Here is a 23,540-nt window from a genome sequence, read left to right as displayed (position 1 = left end):
TGCTGATTTTGGATCGCAACAGAGGGAAATTGTAGAATGCCTACAAGATAGCTTTTTAGAGAAGCTCGTGGTTGAGCCCACTAGGTGATCAGCTATTCTGGATTGCATGTTGTGTAATGAACCAGATTTGATTAGGGAGTCTAAGGTAAAGGAACCCTTAGGAGGCAGTGATCATAAGCCAAATTCATCATTATACTTTATACTTTATTGTCACCAAACAATTGATACTAGAACGTACAATCATCACAGCGATATTTGATTCTGCACTTCCCGCTCCCTGGAGTACAAATCGATAGTAAATATTAAAAATTTAAATTATAAATCATAAATAGAAAATAGAAAATGGAAAGTAAGGTAGTGCAAAAAAAAACGAGAGGCAGATCTGCATATTTGGAGGTTACGGCCCAGATCCGGGTCAGGATCCGTTCAACAGTCTTATCACAGTTGGAAAGAAGCTGTTCCCAAATCTGGCCGTAAAAGTCTTCAAGCTCCTAGGCCTTCTCCCAGAGGAAAGAGGGACGAAAAGTGTGTTGGCTGGGTGGGTTGTGTCCTTGATTATCCTGGCAGCACTGCTCCGACAGCGTGCGGTGTAAAGTCAGTCCACGGATGGAAGATTGGTTTGTGTGATGTGCTGGGCTGTGTTCGCGATCTTCTGCAGCTTCTTCCGGTCTTGGACAGGACAACTTCCATACAAGTTGTGATGCACCCTAGAAGAATGCTTTCTACGGTGCATCTATAAAAATTAGCGAGGGTTTTAGGGGGCAGGCCAAATTTCTTTAGTTTTCTCAGGAAGTATTACATTATTACAGAGGCATAGCAGAGGAACTGGCCAACATTGATTGCAAGGGGACACTAGCAGGGATGACAGCAGAGCAGCAATGGCTGGAGTATTTAGGAGCAATTCGGAATCACAGGATAGGCATATTCCAAAAAAGAAAAAGTATTCTAAAGGCAGGATGACACAACCGTGGATGACAAGGGAAATCAAAGCCAACATATGCAAAAGCAAAATCGAGGTTATATAATAGAACAAAAATTAGTGGGAAGTTAAAAACTAACAGAAGGCAACTAAAATTGCAATAAGGGGGAAAAAGATAAAATATGAAGATAAGCCAGCCAATAATATCAAAGAGGATTTCAAATGCTTTTTCAGATATATAAAGAGTAAAAGAAAGTCAAGAGGAGAGGTAGTAGTGGGGTCAAGGAAATGGCAGATGAACTGAATAAATATTTTCCATCAATGTTCACAGTGGAAGACACTAGCAGTATAATGGGATGTTCGCGAGGGTCAGGGGACAGAAGTGAGTGTATTTGCTATGACTAGCAAGAAGGTCTTTTGGAAGTTGAAAGGTCATATGGTAAATAAGTCAACTAGACCAGATGTACGACGCCCCAGGATTCTGAAAGAGGTAGCTGAAGTGATTGTGGAGGCATTATTGACGATCTTTCAAGAATCACTAAATTCTGGCAAGGTTCTGGAGAACTGGAAAATTGCAAATGTCACTCTAATCTTCAAGAAGGGACAGAGGCAGTGGGAAGTTAGAGGCCAGTTATCCTAACATTAGTGGTTGGGAAGATGTTGGAATCGATTGTTAAGTGTGAGGTTTTGGGGCACTTGGAGGCACATGGTGAAATAGGCCAAAGTCTGAATGGTTTCCTCAAGGGAAAATCTTGTTTTGGCAAATCTGTTGGAGTTCTTTAAGGAAATACCAAGCAGGACAAAGGAGAATTGATGGATGTTGTGTACTTGGATTTTCTGAATGTCTTTGACAAGGTGTCACACATGAGGTTGCTAAGTAAGATATGAGCCTATGGTATTACAGGAAAGATACTAGCATGCATAGAGCATTGGCTGATTGGCAGGAAACAAAGAGTGGGAATAAATGGAGCCTTTCCTCATCGACTACCGGTAACTAGTGGTGTTCCATTGGGGTCAGTGTTGGGACCACTTCATTGCAAATTTTATGTCAATGACTTGGATTACAGAATTGATGGCTTTGTGGCCACGTTTGCAGATGATACGAAGATAAGCGGAGGGGCAGATAGTGTTGAGGAAGCAGGCAGGCTACAAAGGAACTTAGGCAGATTAGGAAAATGGGCAAAGATGTGGCAGATGGAATAATGTGTATGGTTATGCTCATTAGTAGAAGGAACAAAAGTGTAGATGATTTTCCAAATGGGGAGAAAATTCAAAAACCTGAGGTGCAATTCGACTTGGGAGTCTTCATGCAGGCTTGGTAAAGACTAACTTGCAAGTTGAGTTGGTGTTGAGGAGGGCAAGTCTGCATTAATTTGGAGAAGACTAGAATACAAAAACAAGGATGTAATACCCATGCTTTATAAGGCACTGCGGGGCTCCCTTGGAATATTATGAGCAGTCTTGGGCCCCTTGTCTAAGAAAGGATGTGCTGACATTGGAGAGGGTTTTAAAGGAGGTTACGGGAAGAAGGGAGGGAAGTGGATCATTCGTGATCAAATGGCTGAGTAAACCTTATGGGCTGAATAGCATTATTTTTCTCCTATGTCTTCTGGTCTTAAAACATTACTGCACAAGGTAAGTATTATTTAGAGTCATAGAGAGCTACAGCATAGGAGTAGACCATTTGACACACCTATTCCATGCTGACCTGATCTTATGCTTCATCCATCTAACAGCATCCAGACCATGGCCCTCCACTCTCATCCTTAACTCTTACAATTGAACCCACATCTAATTTCTGGTGGTAGCTATTCCACAGTCATACCTCCCTCTGTGTAAATACATTCCCCCTCAGAATTCCCCTTAAGTATTTCACCTTTCATCCTAAATTTACAACCTCTAATTTTAGTCTCACCCAACCTTGTGAAAAAGCCTGTATGTATTTACTTTATATGCATAATTTTTATATACCTCGATAAGATCTCCTCTCATTCTACCGGGAAGTAAGTCTTCACCTATTCAATCTTTATGGTCAACTTAAGTCCTCAAGTCCCAAAAGCACCCTTGTAAGTGTTCTCTGCACTCTTCCAAGCTATTAATAATTAACAGCCTACCCAAACTCTCCCCATAACTAAAGTAAATAACATGATATAAACTTGGGATGGCATGGTACCGTAGCGGTTAGTGCATCGCTTTACAGCATCAGCAACAGGGGTTCAATACCCGCTGCTGTGTGTAAAGGGTTTGTACGTTCTCCCCATGACTGTATAGGTTTCTTCCCATTTTCCAAAGACGTATGGCTTAGTAGGTTAATTGGTCACATGTGTGTAACTGGGCAGCGCGAGCTCATTGGAATGTTTGGGCCTCTTACTATGCTGTATCTGTAAGTTCAATTAAACTGAAAAAGAATTGAAGGCTTCTGATATTGAACTGCAGGATTGAAAATCTTAATTATCATTCTAAAGTCTTTGCAGCTCAAACAAAACAGATTGTTTTATGTATGCTGAATCACGTATATTTTTATAGCACAAGAAGATGCTAAATGAGATCAGTTTGTGCATTTGGCATTCAATGTGCATTGAATAAAAGAATGAATGGGCTATTTCAATTGCAAAATACATAGTGTAATTTATGCCACACAATACATAGTGTCATTGAGTTAGCATTGCCTTCAGAATCCAGTAAAGAATCTTGGACTACATTTATCATGGAATCTGTAGCTCTGGTAAAATTCTATCTAACTTTTGAAAAACAATCCTTGAGAAAACACATTGTAACAAATTGAACTTTTCTTGCCAAAAACTGTGCTCTCCAACAAATTCATCATTCGGCAGGCAAGGTTCTACATATGCAGTAGGGTATTAGACCTAGATGTAGACTTCATACACAAGGCAAAAAGCAATTAATAATGCTGGCTGCATCACTGAAGCATGAGTCTGCCTTTAATTTCAAATATATAGCTTGAACAATTTCAACCCCTGACTTATGGATATAAATCTGCAGCAGCAGTTGTATTTTTCAGATACTTTTACAATTGTTTAATATCTTTATCAGTGAAACAACTAAAATAGACTGCATGGAAATTAGCCATTTAGTCAAACAAAATAATTCTCTATTTTTTCACATTTCCGCTGAAACCCTAATTTAATTACTTAGTGATTATCTTGTATTGATGACTACCTTTATTCTGTATTGAATGTTAGTTATAGCATTTAATCAGGTATTCACTCAGAATGTATATAATGACAAATTTGATTCTCAGAACTACAAAATAATTTATGTAATCTCTTTCACTGTGAGCGGGTTTTGGGCCTCTTAGCTTAGAAGGGATGTGTTGGCATTGATCTTATGTCTAATGGTCTTAATGATAAGCCTTGAAGTACAGAAAGGGGATAGCATGGTATCCTCTATTCTAAGGCTATACCATCTAGTCCGAGACTCTTACTCTTGGAAGCATCCTCTTCATGTCCACTCTATCTAAAACTTTCTGTATTTGGTCAGTTTTAATGACATCCCTCCTCATTCTTCTAAACTCCAATCCCAAAGCCCTAAAGCACTCCTCATATGGTAACCCTTTCATTCCTGGGATGATTCTCGTAAACCTCTGCTAGACCCTCTCCAACGCCGGCACATCCTTCCTTATATATGAGGCCCAAAACTGCTCACAGTATTTGAGGTGCAATCTGACCAATCCCTTAACACTAGGATTAATATGGTACTACTGAAAATGTCTGATTGGTGTGTGGTGTGCTGGTGGACCATAAGGTACTTTACATGCAGCTCTATATCCAAGGGAGAAAACTACTATTCGAAAACTACATAGCTGCAAGAAAAAATTGTGAATCCTTTGCAATTACCTGGTTTTCTACATTAATTACTTATAAAATGTGGTCTGATCTTCATCTAAGTAACAATAATAGACAAACACAATCTGTCTAAACTAATAACACACAAACAATTGTACCTGTAACGTCTTGGTTGAAAACATTGTTCACCATAAACAGCCTAGTCTGGAAAAAGAATGTGAACCCTTGTATTTAATAACTGGCAGAAAGTACTTTAGCAGCAATAAACTACCAAGCATTTCTTGCAGCTGCTGATCAGGCTTGCACAAAGGAGAGGAGGAATTTCAGACCATTCCTCCATGCAAAACTGTTTCAGTTCATCAATATTTACGGGATACCTTGCATGAACAGCCTTCTTCCAGTCATACCACAGCATCTCAATTAGGTCAAAGTCCAAAACATCAATTTTCTTCTTTTTAAACCAATTCTGTTGTTGATTTACAGGACTCTTGAGTCTTGCATCATACAATTTCTATTAAGCTTCATGTGATGGATCGCTGCCCTGACATTTTCTTGTAAAATGTCTTGATACAATTTTGAATTCATTGTTCCCTCAAAGATTGCATGCTCCCCCAGGCCCTGAGGCAGCAAAGTAACCACAAACATCAAAGGAATCAAAATCATCATAGGAATGATGCTCTTTTCACCATGCTTCACTGTTAGGATGAGGTTTTGATGTTGGTGTGTAGACCCCTTGAAATATATTTTCCTTCAAATATAGCGGTGTGTATTTCTGCCAAAAATCTCAACTTTTGTCTCTTTCATACACAGACCATTGTCCCAGATATGTTGTAAAATATCCAGCTGCTTGAGACATGCAGCAATGTTTTTTTTGGAGAGCAGTGGTTTCCTCCGTGGTGTCCATCCATGAACACCATTCTTGTTCAGTGTTTTTCTTGTAGTGGATACATGAACAGAGACTTAAGCAAGTTCTAGAGTTTTCCGTAGGTCTTTTGTTGTTGCCCTTGGGTTCTTTTTCACCTCCTTCAGCATTGCATATTGTGCTCTTGTTGTGATCTTTGCAGGATGCCCACTCCTACGGAGAGTAGCAACAGCACTGAATTTCCTCCATTTGTAGATTATTCTCTCCCCGTGGGCTGATGAACTCTCAGGTCTTTGGAAATGCTTTTGTATCTTTTTTCCAGTTTCATGCATCTCTACAGTTTATCTTCTGAGGTCCTCTGAAAGTTGTTTCAATTGATAATGGTGCACATAAACAGTTTCTTAAGAAGACCAGGCTCTGCTAGTGACCTGAATTTGTGTGTGTTTTTTATAGGGCTGAGCACCTCTTTAACCCACACCTCCACTCTCATCTCATTGATTGCAACACCTGACTCCAAATAGCTTTCGTAGGAGGCATTACCCCAGAGGTTCACTTACCTTTTTGAACCCAGACTGTGATTGTTTAAACGGTGTACTCAGTATTGATGAGAAGAAGCACAATTGTTTGTGTGTTAATAGTTTAGGCAGATTGTGTTTGTCTATTATTCTGACTTAGATGAAGATCAGCACAAATTTTATGAGTAATTAATGCAGAAAACCAGGTAACTGCAAAGGGTTAACAAACTTTCTTACAGCTGGTACACTTGCACCTATACCCGGCAGATTTTACAATGCTGTCTCCAATGTTGTCCCAACTCTTTGGCTTTGCCAAGGCAGGATGCAGACTGTCACAGCAAAGAAGTTTGATGGATATGAACGCAAACATGAGGAAATCTGCAGATGCTGGAAATTCAAGCAACACACACAAAAAATGCTGGTGAACGTAGCAGGCCAGGCAGCATCTATAGGAAGGAGTACAGTTGACGGTTGGGACTGAGACCCTTCGTCAGGACTAACTGAAAGAAGAGATAGTAAGAAATTGGAAAGTGGGAGGGGGAAGGGGAAATCCGAAATGATAGGAGAAGACAGGACGGGGAGGGATGAAGCTAAGAGCTGGAAAGTTGATTGGCAAAAGGGGTACGAGGCTGGAGAAGGGAGAGGATCATGGGACGAGAGGCCAGGGGAGAAAGAAAGGGGGAGGGGAGCCCAGAGGATGGGCAAGGAGAATTAGTGAGAGGGACAGAGGGAGAAAAAAGAGAGAGAAAAATAAATAAATCAATCAATCAATCAATCAATAGATAAAGGATGGGGTATGAAGAGGAGGTGGGGCATTAATGGAAGTTAGAGAAGTCAATGTTCATGCCATCAGGTTGGAGGCTACCCGGAGGGAATATAAGATGTTCTTCCTCCAACCTGAGTGTGGCTTCATCTTGACAGTAGAGGAGGCCGTGGATAGACATATCAGAATGGGAATGGGACATGGAATTAAAATGTGTGGTCACTGGGAGATCCTGCTTTCTCTGGCGGACAGAGTGTAAGTATTCAGCGAAATGGTCTCCCAGCCTGCGTCGGGTCTCACCAATATATAGAAGGCCGCATCGGGAGCACCGGATGCAATATATCCCCCCAGCCGACTCACAAGTGAAGTGTCGCCTCACCTGGAAGGACTGTCTGGGGTCCTGAATGGTGGTGAGGGAGGAAATGTAAGGGCATGTGTAGCACTTGTTCCACTTACAAGGATAAGTGGGATAAGTGCCGGGAGGGAGATTGGTGGGAAGGGATGGGGGGGGGGGGAAAGCGAATGGACAAGGGAGTCGTGTAGGGAGCGATCCCTGTGGAAAGCAGAAAGTGGGGGGAGGGAAAGATGTGCTTCGTGGTGAGATCCCGTTGGAGGTGACGACTGCATTGGCACTGCTTCCTGCACGCATGCTGAGCTCGTTGACTCCACTAACTTTGCCTCCAACTTTCAACCTGCCCTCAAGTTTACCTGGTCCATTTCCGACACCTCCCTCCCCTTTCTTGACCTTTCTGTCTCTACCTCTGGAGACAGCTTATCTACTGATGTCTACTATAAGCGTACGGACCCTTACAGCTACCTAGACTATTCCTCTTCCCACCCTGTCTCTTGCAAAAATGCCATCCCCTTCTCGCAATTCCTCCATCTCCGCCGCATCTGCTCTCAGGATGAGGCTTTTCATTCTAGGACGAGGGAGATGTCCTCCTCCTTTAAAGAAAGGGGCTTCCCTTCCTCCACCATCAACTCTGCTCTCAAACGCATCTCCCCCATTTCATGCACATCTGCTCTCACTCCATCCTCCCACGACCCCACTAGGAATAGGGTTCCCCTTGTCCTCACCTACCACCCCACCAGCCTCCGGGTCCAACATATTATTCTCCGTAACTTCCGCCACCTCCAACGGGATCCCACCACTAAGCACATCTTTCCCTCCCCGCCCCTCTGCTTTCCGCAGGGATCGCTCCCTACACAACTCCCTTGTCCATTCGTCCCCCCCATCCCTCCACACTGATCTCCCTCCCGGCACTTATCCTTGTAAGCGGAACAAGTGCTACACATGCCCTTACACTTCCTCCCTCACTACCATTCAGGGCCCCAGACAGTCCTTCCAGGTGAGGCGACACTTCACCTATGAGTTGGCTGGGGTGATATATTGCGTCCGGTGCTCCAAATGCGGCCTTCTATATATTGGTGAGACCCGACGCAGACTGGGAGACCGTTTCGCTGAACACCTACAGTCTGTCCGCCAGAGAAAGCAGGATCTCCCAGTGGCCACACATTTTAATTCCACATCCCATTCCCATTCTGACATGTCTATCCACGGCCTCCTCTACTGTAAAGATGAAGCCACACTCAGGTTGGAGGAACAACACCTTATATTCCGTCTGGGTAGCCTCCAACCTGATGGCATGAACATTGACTTCTCAAACTTCCGTTAATGCCCCACCTCCTCTTTGTACCCCATCCTTTATTTATTTATTTGTTTGTTTCTCTCTCTCTCTCTCTCTTCCTCCTTGCCCATCCTCTGGGCTCCCCTCCCCCTTTCTTTCTCCCTAGGCCTCCCGTCCCATGATCCTCTCCGTTCTCCAGCCGCGTAACCCTTTTGCCAATCAACTTTCCAGCTCTTGGCTCCATCCCTCCCCCTCCTGTCTTCTCCTATCATTTTGGATCTCCCCCTCCCCCTCCCACTTTCAAATCTCTTACTATCCCTTCTTTCAGTTGGTCCTGCCGAAAGGTCTCGGCCCGAAACGTCAACTGTACTTCTTCCTATGATGCTGCCTGGCCTGCTGCGTTCACCAGCATTTTTTTTGTGTGTCGATGGTTGTGAAAGTCCTGCCTATCTTAGACTGTTCAGCTGTCAAAGCTGTCAGAGCAATGAGGACTCTTTTTTTAGATATGAGGCCCAAACTGCTGACAATACTTCAATGTGCTTTGACAATGTCAAAGAATAACTTTGACGTTCACAGACATACTGTTTATGTTGATAAAACAGAAATATAGCCAAAAAAAGTTTTGTTTTAGTATTTATGTTGTTAAGAAACATATACTTCTAAAAATCAGTTTATTGTTATTGAAATTATATAACATAAAAATGGCAACTGCTGTCCTGGGGGATTTTTTTTCAATTTCATTTAAATGTCAATTTTGAAACCTGTGCTCGTTTTAACCTGAAAAAGGCATCATAGGCAAATTTTCCAGTATTGAGGCTGGGAAGTCTGCAAAAGATCATAGTATCCGTTGGATGACACGAGTCTGTTGGAACATCACAGGGACAGCCATATCGGATAGTGGCTTATTTAAAGATGCCACAGCTACTTCAGAAAGGGATGTTCTTTTGTGTATCTGGAATCTCAATAATCGAGTTATACAATTGCACAGCACAGTAACAGGTCCTTCGGCCCAGTCTGTCACCACCAACCAAGCTAGTCCTATTTGCCGGTGATTAGCCCATATACCTCTAAATGTCTTCTATTCATGTAGCTGTCAAAATGTCTTAAACGTTGTAGTCGTACAGCCTCTATAGATTCCTCTGGCAGTTCATTCCATATACCCACCAGCCTCTGTGTAGAACGGTTTACCCTGAGTTCCTCTTTAATATCTGGTTAATTATTGCCACATGTAACAAGGTGACAGTGAAAACCTTACCTTGCATGCAATCCATATGGAGGTAGATTGTGAAGTGAAGAGTCCATTTTATCGTACAAGTGAGCCATTTAGTAATCTTTTAAAATCTTTTTATTGAATTAGTACACAAAAGGTAAACCATATAGGCACTGATACACAGTTCCAATATAACTTTACAAGAGATATTAATACACAAAAAAAGTTAGTACAAACAGTGCAGTTTAGATATAAAATAACAAGGTAATATAATAGTATACTAATTTTCAAACATGTCAATAAGGAAAAGGAAAAAAATAAACCAAAAAAAACCCCCCAAAAAAACCCACCGTGCAACTAATCTTAAAAGCAAAGCAAAGCAGTGGGCTAACTAGGTATCAAGTAGAGTTAAACAACTTAAAACAATCACGTCCTCAAACCCAACCTCCATTAAAAACAGTTAAAAAGCAAGAAGGGAATGTAGATATGGACAGAGAGAGAAAAAAAGTTGCATTAAATGAAAATGTTGAATAAAAGATCTCCAAGTCTGTTCAAATTTAACTGAAGAATCATAAAGATTACTTCTAATTTTCTCCAAATTTAAACATAGTATCGTCTGGGAAAACCAAAAGAATGTAGTTGGAGCATTAATCTCCTTCCAATGTTGTAAAATACATCTTTTCGCCATTAAAGTAAGAAATGCAATCAATCTACGGGTTGAAGGGGAGAGATTACTGGAAATTTTAGGTAATCCAAAGATAGCAGTAATAGGATGGGGAGAAATATCTATATTCAATACCTTTGAAATAATATTAAAAATGTCTTTCCAAAAAGTTTCCAAAGTAGGACAGACCCAAAACATACAAGTTAAGGAAGCTATCTCCCCATGACATCTGTCACAAAAAGGGTTAATATGAGAATAAAAACATGCTAATTTATCTTTAGACATATGTGCTCTGTGGACAAATTTAAATTGAATTAGGGAGTGTTTAGAACAGATAGAGGAAGTATTGACTAGTTGTAAAATATGCGCCCAGTCATCCACCGGAATAATAAGACCCAATTCCTTTTCCCAATCTGACCTAATCTTATCAAATGGAGCTTTCCCAAGTTTCATAATAGTATTATAAATAATAGCCATTACACCTTTCTGACATGGGTTAAGGTTAATTATAGTGTCTAAAATATATGTAGGAGGTAGCGTCGAAAAGGAAGAGAGTATAGTACTTAGGAAATTTCTAACTTGGAGGTATCTAAAAAAATGTATTCTTGGTAAGTTATATTTGTTAGATAATTGCTCAAAAGACATAAGAGAACCATCTAAAGATAAATCCAAAAACCGTGAAATACCCTTAGTCTTCCAAATTTAAAAAGCACGGTCAGTGGAAGAGAGAGGGAAGAATATGTTACCTAAAATAGGAATCGCAAGCCCAAATTGATTAAGATCGAAAAACTTTCGGAATTGAAACCAAATACATAAGGTATATTTAACTATAGGGTTACAAACCAGTTTACAGCGTTTCAAATCAAAAGGAAGAGAAGAACCTAAAATGGAGCCAAGTGCATAACCTTGAGCAGATTGTAATTCCAATACTACCCATTTAGGAATGGATAGTTTATCTTGATCAAGTAACCAAAATTTCATATGTCAAATATTAATTGCCCAATAATAGAATCTAAAGTTAGGTAATGCGAAACCTCCATCTCTCTTAGCTTTCTGTAGATGTATTTTACCCAATCTCGGGTTTTTATTTTGCCAAATAAATGAAGAAATTTTAGAGTCAACTTTATCAAAAAAAGGATTTGGGAACAAAAATCAGTAGTGCACCATTTAGTGATCTTACATCAGCAGGATGGAAGCTGTCCTTTCGTCTATCTGTTAGGCTTTTGTATTTTATTCATGATTTGAGGGGGTAGAAGAGTGAATATCCAGGGTGGGTGCGATCTTTGATTACCTCTGCTTTACCAAGGCAGAAAGAAGTATAGACAGTAACCAGTTTCAGTGATCTGCTGAGCTGTGTCTACAATTTGCTGCAGTTCCTTGCAGAGTTACCATACCACTTCTATCAAGGGCCTCGACCCAAAATATCAACTGCTCATTCCACTCCATAGATGCACCCCGACCAAATTGAGTTCCTCCTTGTTGGAGAAGGAAACAGTTGTGTCTATTCCCATATCAGCGCAATGCAGCTTTCCATTGAGTAAGATGGCTACAATTATTGCCATTAAATTTCATAGCTATTTCAGAATTAATTAGCATACCATCAGAACAAATGTGATGTTGAAACTACTTTTGTTCTCAGTTTCGTAAGTACTCATTATGGTAATGATCATGAATATCAATTGAATACATTAAGCTGAAACACAAGCGGACAATGAGGTTACTTAGTTAATGATTAGGTTTCAATGTCTTTTTATCATATTAGAAATAAACAGATTTTAAAATGCAGACAGTAGGAAAACAAAAGGGACTGCCTGTGATAGGATAAAATGTCTAATCAGGTTAAATGGTGAGAATGGGACAAGCAAGGAAACAAAGAATTGATACATCAGTAGAAAAGGTGTAAATGCAGAACAGTTACTTGAGATTAGCAAAGAGAATGGTGTAAAAACACATTGGGAAACAAGAGAAAGTCTGTAGATGCTAGAAATTACCAAGCAATGCAAATAAAATACTAGAGGAACTCAGCAGGCCAGGCAGCATCTAGGAAAAGAGTACAGTCAATAGTTTGGGCCGAAACCCTTCAGCAGGCCTGCTGAGTTCCTCCAGCATTTTGTGTGTGTTGATTGGGAAACAAAACATACAGACTATGAGGAACTCAGCAGGTCAGGCATAGAAACATAGAAACATAGAAAATAGGTGCAGCAGTAGGCCTTTTGGCCCTTCGAGCCCGCACCGCCATTCATTACGATCATGGCTGATCATCCAACTCAGAACCCTATACCTGCCTTCCCTCCATACCCCCTGATCCCTTTAGCCACAAGGGCCATATCTAACTCCCTCTTAAATATAGTCAATGAACTGGCCTCAACTGTTTCCTGTGGCAGAGAATTCCACAGATTCACCACTCTGTGTGAAGAAGTTTTTCCTCATCTCGGTTCTAAAAGGCTTCACCTATATCCTCAAACCGTGACCCCTCGTTCTGGACTTCCCCAACATCGGGAACAATCTTCCTGCATCTAGCCTGTCCAATCCCTTTAGAATTTTATACGTTTCAATCAGATCTCCCCTCAATCTTCTAAATTCCAGAGAGTATAAGCCTAGTCGATCCAGTCTTTCATCATATGAAAGTCCTGCCATCCCAGGAATCAATCTGGTGAACCTTCTTTGTACCCCCTCTATGGCAAGGATGACTTTCCTCAGATTAGGGGACCAAAACTGCACACAATACTCTCGGTGTGGTCTCACCAAGGCCTTGTACAACTGCATAGAACCTCCCTGCTCCTGTACTCAAATCCTCTTGTTATGAATGCCAGCATACCATTCGCCTTTTTCACTGCCTGTTGTACCTGCATGCCAACTTTCAATGACTGGTATACAATGACACCCAGGTCTCGTTGCACCTCCCCTTTTCCTAATCGGCCACCATTCAGATAATAATCTGTTTTCCTCTTCTTGCCACCATTAAGTGGATAACCTCACATTTATCCACTTTAAATTGCATCTGCCATGAATTTGCCCACTCACCTAACCTATCCAAGTCACCCTGCATCCTCTTAGCATCCTCCTCACAGCTAACACTGCCGCCCAGCTTCGTGTCATCCGCAAACTTGGAGATGCTGCATTTAGTTCCCTCGTCTAAGTCATTAATATATATTGTAAACAACTGGGGTCCCAGCACTGAGCCTTGCGTTACCCCACTAGTCACTGACTGCCATTCTGAAAAGGTCCCGTTTATTCCCAATCTTTGCTCCCTGTCTGCCAACCAATTCTCTATCCACATCAATACCATACCCCCAATACTGTGTGCTTTAAGTTTGCACACTGATCTCCTGTGTGGGGCCTTGTCAAAAACCTTTTGAAAATCCAAATATATCACATCCACTGGTTTTCCCCTATCCACTCTACTAGTTACATCCTCAAAAAATTCTATGAGATTCGTCAGACATGATTTTCCTTTCACAAATCCATGCTGACTTTGTCCGATGATTTCACTGCTTTCCAAATGTGCTGTTATCACATCTTTGATAACTGACTCTAGCATTTTCCCCACCACCGATGTCAGGCTAACTGGTCTATAATTCCCCGGTTTCTCTCTCCCTCCTTTTTTAAAAAGCGGGGTTACATTAGCCACCCTCCAATCCTCAGGAACTAATCCAGAATCAAAAGAGTTTTGAAAAATTATCACTAATGCATCCACTATTTCTTGGGTTACTTCCTTAAGCACTCTGGGATGCAGACCATCTGGCCCTAGGGATTTATCTGCCTTCAATCCCTTCAATTTACCTAACACCACTTCCCTACTAACATGTATTTCCTTCAGTTCCTCCATCTCACTAGACCCTCTGTCCCCTACTATTTCCGGAAGATTATTTATGTCCTCCTTATTGAAGGATCATCTATGGAAAGGAATAAAAAGTAGACTCTTTGACTGGGACTCTTCATTTGGACTGGACAATCCTGCAGCAGCAATTGTTTGTTGCTCCAGATTTCCATGATCTTCTTGTGCTTATTATTAGTAGAATTTATTCATCTGAAGTTGGTAAACACAATCTTGAACCTGAAAAGCTTCAAGGTTGGAAATTATGTGCTGTTCTTTAATCTGTATCATGAAAGTTATGACGGATGAAACAAAAATTTTTAAAAATACACAATTCAGATGCTGGAAAGCTGAAATAAAAACAGAAAATGCTGGGAAAATGCATAAATTCCTGCTTTAAATGTCATATTGTCATAGTCATAGTCATACTTTATTGATCCCGGGGGAAATTAGTTTTCGTTACAGTTGCACCATAAATAATTAAATAGTAATAAAACTATAAATAATTAAATAGTAATATGTAAATTATGCCAGGAAATAAGTCCAGGACCAGCCTATTGGCTCAGGGTGTTTGACCCTCCAAGGGAAGAGTTGTAAAGTTTGATGGCCACAGGCAGGAATGACTTCCTGTGACGTTCTGTGTTGCATCTCGGTGGAATGAGTCTCTGGCTGAATGTACTCCTGTGCCCAACCAGTGTATTATGTAGTGGATGGGAGACATTGTCCAAGATGGCATGCAACTTGGACAGCATCCTCTTTTCAGACACCACCGTCAGAGAGTCCAGTTCCATCCCCACAACATCACTGGCCTTACGAATGAGTTTGTTGATTCTGTTGGTGTCTGCTACCCTCAGCCTGCTGCCCCAGCACACAACAGCAAACATGATAGCACTGGCCACCACAGACTCGTAGAACATCCTCAGCACTGTCTGGCAGATGTTAAAGGACCTCAGTCTCCTCAGGAAATAGAGACGGCTCTGACCCTTCCTGTAGACAGCCTCAGTGTTCTTTGACCAGTCCAGTTTATTGTCAATTCGTATCTCCAGGTACTTGTAATCCTCCACCAAGTCCACACTGACCCCATGGATGGAAACAGGGGTCACTGATGCCTTAGCTCTCCTCAGGTCTACCACCAGCTCCTTAGTCTTTTTCACATTAAGCTGCAGATAATTCTGCTCACACCATGGGACAAAGTTTCCTACCGTAGCCCCATACTCAGCCTTATCTCCCTTGCTGATGCATCCAACCATGGCAGAGTCATCAGAAAACTTCTGAAGATGACAAGACTCTGTGCTTGTGGAGTCTTGAAGAGTAGGAAAGAAGGAGGTGCATATTCAGGTTTGACATGCAGTTATGTGGAAATGAGTGGAACGTTAAGGGGAATTCGTGGAGACAGGATGATGAAATAGAGAATCCCAGAACGAGCTGTCCATTGGGGATTTTGAAAGAGGAAGGGAATTGAAATGCCTAGACATTGCATAACTTTGGAAATCTTGGCGATTGTGTAGTTTCATCTCTCAGTGAGAGAACTGGCTGTTCAGAAGGAAGTGGTGACCAGAATGCAGCCCCAGTTCTGAGAGCAGGTTAGAGACAAGTGCTGGCATTTTCAGAAATGTTAGAGTAGATTGTTTGAGGAGCTTGTCAAATATGAGTGCATAATGTATGTATCATTCATTCTGTGTTAACAGCATCTGGAACAGAATAATAATCATATATCATAGATAATCTATTTTGGAGCATCATACTTATGCCAAGCTCTGCAGGAAGTATGCAATTAATCATCCCCACCCTGTACAGTTTTTCAATTTTGTATTTCTCATAATTAGGAGATTATGATCTCAATCATACTTCAAAAAACTGAGGCCAAAAATATAGGTTGGCACAACTAGTCAGTACTGAGTACCACACATAAAATGCTGGAGGAACTCTGCAGGTCAGGCAACACTTATGGAAAGGAATAAAGAGCCAACGTTTCAGGCTGAGACCCTCTATGAGGACGATTCATCAATCAGTACTGAGTTGTGTGATACACTATCAGATGTCTTCCCTTTTTCAGTTAAGATCAAGAATCAAGATCTTCCATTGTCTCAGATGAACCTTTTACAAGGATGTTGCCTGGATTGGGGAGCATGTTTTATGAGAATAGGTTGAGTGAACTCGGCCTTTTCTCCTTGGACCGACGGAGGATGAGAGATGACCTAATAGAGGTGTATAAGATGATGAGAGGCATTGATCATGTGGATAGTCAGAGGCTTTTTCCCAGGGCTGAAATGGCTAGCATGAGAGGGCACAGTTTTAAGGTGCTTGGAAGTAGGTACTGAGGAGATGTCAGGGGTAAGTTTTTCACGCAAAGAGTGGTGAGTGCGTGGAATGGGCTGCCAGCGATGGTGGTGGAGGTGGATACGATAGGTTCTTTTAAGAGACTCTTGGATAGGTACAATGATTTCTTTAAATGCAAGTCCTTGCTTTGTTGATTTGTTTTGAAAGTTGCTATGGAAACTGATTCCAGTACTCATTCAAGCATAAACGCAAGAGATTCTGCAAACTCTGGACATGCAAAGTAACATAAACAAAATCCTGAAGAAATTCAGCAGCTCAGGCAGCATCTATGGAGAGGAATAAAGAGCCAACCTTTTGGACCGAGATGAGTCCTGAATAAAGGTCTCACCCTGAAATGTCGGCGAGTTGTGATGAAGGGTCTTGGCCCAATACATCGGCCCTTTTTCTTCTCAATAGATGCTGCCTAACCTGCTTGAGTTTCTCCTTTATTTTGTGTGTTTCTCATTCAAGCAGTGCCTTCTAGCTCAGAACAACTTATTGTGTGAAAAATACTTCTCAACTCCCTTCTGATTCTTTTAATATATTCATAATGTACATTTCATTTGAAACAAAAATTTAGAAACATTTATTAAAATATTCAATAACTACAAACGTTTGTAGTTTTAAAACGTGCTTATTGATTGTTTTTGATATTGGGTTTGCCAGAAGTATTTTGCCAAGGATCTCAAAAATGATTAAAAGTTTAAGTAACTCTAAAAGATGTGGATTCAATTTCAGAAGGAGATCAGCACTAGATGAAATAGAGTTAAATATTAATCAGAAAGGGACTAAAAATATTCATAAGCCATAAAGAGGTTAACTTTAATTTAGATTTATACACAAGTTTGAAAAAGTGCATATTCAGTTTTACTTTGTACTTCAGTGAAAAGTGATGATTGTGAGTATGAATCATTATGATTTGAGCCTGGAATGGGTTATGCATTAATATTTTATCCTTGGGGGGACAGGTTCAGTTGCAGCTTTGATTAATGAGACAACCATTTCCTTTGTATTGGACCTGCAAGATCCTAAATTAAATACATTTGAGCAGTTTTATTTCAATTTTTTTTCTACTCCCTGCATGAAAGTACCCATAGATTTACATAAAGGTTACATCTCACTCAGAAAGCAAAACTGGCAATTCCTCAGGAAAGAGGAAAATGCAGTTCAACTGCAACACAAAATTCTTGTCTGAAAATAACGTAAATATAGTGTTGGGTACAATAATATTTAAGTAAAATTTTAATCCACTCATCTCTACTTATCTACTACTTACCTATTTCTCCATTGGACCAACAATTACACGTTTGTATATATATTCCATCTATTCATCTTAAAAGCTCCCAGTATGATAAATACAAATCTTCAACAATTTCTGTTGTAAATTTGCTAAATAAGTAGATTCTGGTTAATTGGGATATTGGTTAATCAGAGCAAACGCTTATTTGGGACTACTCTTAAAGAACAAAAGTGAATCAAGAAAATAGCTGGGATTCCCTTTGACAAACTGAATCTTCTCAAACTCTTAATGACATATAGCCACTGTCTTTGCCTTCTTTATACAGTGGTGCTGGAAAGTTTGTGAACTCTGTAGAATTTTCTCTATTTCCGCAAAAGATAACCTAAAATGTGATCAAATCTTCAGGTAAGTTATAAAATTAGATACAGAGAACCCAATTAAATGAATAACACAAAAACATTGTATTTATTCATTTATTTATTGATAAAAGTGGTCCAATATTGCATGTATTTGTTGGAAAAAGTATGTGAACCTTGAGGGTAATGCCTTCTACAAAAGCTGTTTGGAGTCAGGTGTTCCAATCAGTGAGATGAAATTGGAGGTGTGGGTTGTGGAAGTGCCCTGTCCTATAAAATGAGACAGAAAATCTGGTAACTGACAGATCCTGCTCTTATCAAGAAAGGTCCATTTATGTGCAGCTTCCCTCAATGAAAACAACTCCAGAGGACCTTAGAAGAAGAGTTCTGTGGTTAGATGAGACAAAAATTAGAACTTTTTGGCAGAAATGCACATTGCTGTATTTGGAGTAAAAAGGACACCACATCAACACATAAATCTCACCCCAACTGTGAAGCATGGTCGAAGGAACATCATGGTTTGGGGCAGCTTTGCTGCCTCAGGACTTGGACAGCTTGCAATTTTTAAGGGAAAAATGAATTCAAAATTGTATCAAGACATTTTACAGGAGAATATCAGGGTAGTGGTCCATCACCCGAAGCTTAATAGAAGTTGGATGATGCAACAAAACAATGATCGGAGACACAAGAGTAAACCAACAATCAAATGTCTAAAAAGAAGAAAATTTGTGTTTTGGAATGACCGGTCAAATCCTGATGTTAATCCTATAGAACAGTAGAAAGGACCTGAAAAAGGCATTTCACAGAAGAAAGCCCACCAACACCCCAGCGTTGAATCAGCTTTGTAAGGAAGAATAGCCTAGAATTCCTTCAAGCCAATGTGCACGACTGATTAACAGTTATTGGAAGCATTTGGTTGAAGTTATTACTATACAACTGTCACAATGGGGGGACATTGGGAGCAAGGGTGGACCCAAATGCAAGACACATCTTGTGAGGTTAGTTAAATTGAGTTTATAGTTTGAAACCAGGAGAGCAAAGCGGAAGCAGGAATAGCGAACTGGACAAGGACTCAGGCCTATGACTAGGCTGGGACTAGGGGTCTGGGCTTGGACTCCGAATCGGATCCCAGAACTAGGAGAGACATGAAGAGGCTTGGGTATGGACTCTGAGCCAGAGACTTGGCAAGGACCCAGTACCCGGGTCTTGCCTCGGGCTCGGACCCCAGAACCAGGCAAGGACATGACATGGGCGAGGGAGAGGAGGAACACGGAAACACAGAGCCTCAGTCTCGGGAGAGCAGGTACATGGAACCATGGACACATACACAGAACACAAAGCCGGGACCCCTCCTTGGGTACAGGACATAGGGCCGGGACTCATATTCAACAGGACACTAACATGAGACTGGACAGTACAAAACAACGACAGACAGATCCTATCTAGCTCCGGCGATAGAACTAGACAGAGGTGCAGGCAAGGGCTAGAGGAGGGAGGGGCAGAGAAGTGATACAGACAAGGGGTATGGACAGGAATCACAGACCGCCAGGGCCAGGACTTGAGACTTGGACACCGCCAGGACCAGGACTTGACTTGGTTCTTGGATGCCTCTGGGTAGTGGCGAGCTCTAGACTCAGCCTGGGAACAGTAGACAGTGGTTGTTGATCCCCTCGCCTCGGAGAGGAAACTTTACAGGCTCGCTTTGGCGAGGAAACTTGACAGGGTTCCTCCGGTGAGGAAAGGCGAATTACCGGCACTTGCTTCGGGTGGAGACTAGGCTTGCTCCAGCCAGATGACATTGGCACGCTGTACCTTTGGTGACTTTGCAAATGCTCTCGCGCCAAACAACTGAAACCATGGACTATAAACTACCGGTTCAACCTAGAGTAAATTGCCTCCAATCACTAAAGCCGAGGGACACGGGAAAACAGGAAACAAAAGGGAAGCAGGGAGTCAACGGTCCAGATCGTAACATAAACAAAGTAAATTTAAAGGGACCCGGACCCAGATCGTGACAACAACAGGGTCACACCAGTTACTGAAAGCAAAGGTTCACATAGTTTTTCCAATACATGTAATATTGGATCATTTTTCTCAATAAATAAATGAACAAATATAATGTTTTTTTTATGTTATTTATTTAATTGTGTTCTCTTTATTTAGTTTTAGGGCTTGTGAAGATCTGATCACATTTTAGGTCATATTTATGCAGTAATGGGGAAAATTCTGCAAGGTTCACAAACTTTCTAGCACCATAGTAGCTGCATCAAAATGTTTTGATCAGGTTAGGTCCTCTGAGATACTGATACTCAATATAGAATTGCTCACTCTATCCTCTTCTGATCACATGAGCACCGCTTGATAGCTCTGGGTCTTTACTCGCTGGAATTTTAGAAGAATGGGGGGTCGGTCTTATTGAATTCTATTGAATGTTGAAAAGCCTAAATAGAGTGGAAATGGAGAGAATGTTTCCTTTGGTGGTGGAGTTAAGGATCAGAGGGTACAGCCTCAAAATAGAGGGACGTTAATTTAGGACAGAGATGAGAAGGAGTCTCTTTAGCCAGGTGGTGGTAAATCTATGGAATTTGTTGCCACAATCGGCTGTGGAGGCCACATCATTGGGTGTATTTAAGCAGAGGTTGATAGTCAGTGTGTGGAAGGTTACAGGGAGAAGGCAGAAGAGTGGGTTTCTGCTCCTTTTTAAAAAATCTTATGGAAAGCATTGCATGAAGGCAGTTAGTTATCTACACTAAGTGCCTGTGCTGATTTTGCTCAAAATGGATGAGTTCACGGCGCTAGCCAGGCGTCAGAGAACATTTCGGGAGTGCAGTGTTATGTGTTTCACTGGAATGGGGCTGCATGAGGACATACCCAATCAAAACTTTTCCATGGACGGCTTCCAGACCGTTCAGGCTGACCGGAAGTGCACTGAGAGCGGTAAGCGTAAAGGAGTTGGGTGCTTACTGTTCTGGTTAACAACAGATGGTGCAATCCGGGTCATATTACGATCGAGGAACGTGTTTGTAGACTGGATATTGAACTTTTTGCTGTTGGACTTCGGCCACATTCCACCGAGATACAACACTGAGCGGCACGGGAGGTCGTTCCTGCCTGTGGCCATCAAACTTGCAGCTCCTCCCGTGGAGGGTCAGACACCCTGAGCCAATAGGCTGGTCCTGGACTTATTTTCCATCTGGCATAGTTTGCACTTTGTTGTTTGTCTGTTTGTGGTTTTTGTATTGCTATATTTATGCTCTATTCTTGATTGGTGCGGCTGTAATGAAACCCAATTTCCCTCGGGATCAATAAAGTATATCTATCTATCTATTTATCTATCTGTATCTATCTGTCATTCAAAGGAATACAGTAGTGTACACTGGTTGATTTCCTCTGTTGATAACTATTAGGAACTAATACATGGCTTTATAGTATCGTAGTGCTATTGATAGTGTGCTAATTTTTTCTGCATATCATTTTAATACATGATTTGTTACTTAGTTAAATAGTAGCTTATCTTTTTTATGCATTTTTAACTATTTCCATGAAACTTTGGCTAATTGGGGTAACCACTTAATTGGACAAAAATCTACTGGTCTCCATGTGCCCCAATTAACCGAATCTGCTGTATTTAACACAGTCATTAGCACGTACTGCCTCTACCTCCTTCCATTCTGTGGACAGTTACCAACTAAATGTCAGAACCTAAATGAATGGAAGAAAACAAAATGAGCATTGAAGATTCAGGATGACTACATGCAGCAAGGATATGGGACATATTCCGTCCTTGGACCTGTATTTTAAACCAAAGTGATGCATCATAGAATATCTATTCAACTGTGTAAAGGCTAATCTTTTCCTGCTTCTGAGCAACCAGAGACACCATGCATGTTATTACCATGAATTCTGTGGAGCTGATTTTGCACTTCTGCTTCAATTTAAGCTATAAATTTAAACCAGTACCTGTTTGCAGCGAGAAAAAAAAAGCAAATTGTACTGCCAGCTCTGTATCATCTGGGTGTCAAGGAAGATGGACCTTGTTTTGTCTGTGGTTATTATCTGAAACGGACTGTCAGAAAGATGGGTGGAATCAGATTCAATAGTAATTTTCAATTGGGATTTAGAGACATATTTGGAAAAACTAAAGCTAGGCTATGGGAAAAAAAACACAGAGGAGTGTGACTAATCAGGTCTTTCACAGACATGAAGGAGTAGTGGCTGCAATATTACTACAGCTGACATTGATGGAGGAATTCTGCTGACTCTATTATTCTGTGAGCAGATTGTGAAAACTGCCTCAAAACCTTAACAAAACTTTTTTCTTTGGATGGATTTATATTATAGCCTAGGACATAGAAGCAGAGTTGGGCCATTTGGCCCATCACTCTGTTCTGCCATGGCTGATGTATTATCTCACTTAGCCCCTTTCTCCCGGTAACCTTTGACACCCTTACTAATCAGGGACCTATCAACCTCCATTTTAAGTATCCATACCCCAATGACTTTGGTGGCAATGAATGCAGCACTTTCACCACCTCTAGCTAAAAATACTCCTCATTTGTGTTCTAAAGTGATGTTCTTCTATTCTGATGCTGTGCCCACTGGTCCTAGACTATTTTTGCTGTAAATAGCTAAGTATCTACTTGTGCATCTGCTATTGCTAAAACAATTGAGACAAAATATTTTTCTCAAAAAGAAAAAAAATGTATTTATGTTAATTAATTGAATTTTTTGAATACTTGAGCAATATTGTAACAGTGTTGACAATAGTTGTCTAAAATACTAATATCATGGTCATTTTCTTATCAACCAATGAAGAATCACTGTTTAAAGTTGAATGATTTGTAACATCCTCATGAGATTTATGTGTTAAATGGCATGTAAAGGACATTAATGCTCGGTGAACCTGCCAGAGAGGGATAGACAATGTGAAATCGCATAGTCTTATTCCCAAGGACTGGTGTTCTGAAAACAAGTGTGTATAGTTATAGGTGAGAGAATTTAAATTGACATCAGAGACAGAGGGTGCTTAGAAAGAGATGTCAAAAATAGTGGTTGAGGCAGGCACATTAACAATATTCAAAATTTTGATAAGTGTATTGATAAACACAAGAGATTCTGCAGGTGCTGAAAATCTTGAGCAGTACGTATAAAATTCTGGAGGAACTCGGCAAGTCTGGGAGCATCTACAGAGTGGAATAAACAGTTTACGTTTCAGGCAGAGACCCTTCATCGTGACTGGAAGGTGGAGGGTGGGTGGGTGGGGGGCAGAAGCCAGAAGTATCATTACTAAATGACTAAGAGAAGTTTAGAGGGTTACTGGCCAAATACATGCAGATGAGACACTGCAGAGTGTTGTAAATTCAGCCAATTCCATCATAGGTACAACCTTCCCGGCCATCAAGGATGGCTTCAAGAAATGTTGCTTCAAGAAGGTGATATCC

General features: G+C 41.0%; 1 protein-coding gene across 1 annotated transcript in view; it reads left to right on the top strand.

Moving 5' to 3' along the window:
* LOC134349872 (uncharacterized) overlaps positions 1-23,540 on the top strand; it is a 343,283-nt gene that overhangs the window by 204,787 nt on the left and 114,956 nt on the right.

Source organism: Mobula hypostoma, chromosome 7, assembly GCF_963921235.1.
Source record: "Mobula hypostoma chromosome 7, sMobHyp1.1, whole genome shotgun sequence".
In the NCBI taxonomy this organism is placed as follows: domain Eukaryota; kingdom Metazoa; phylum Chordata; class Chondrichthyes; order Myliobatiformes; family Myliobatidae; genus Mobula; species Mobula hypostoma.
This window is presented reverse-complemented; position numbering and strand designations above follow the sequence as displayed.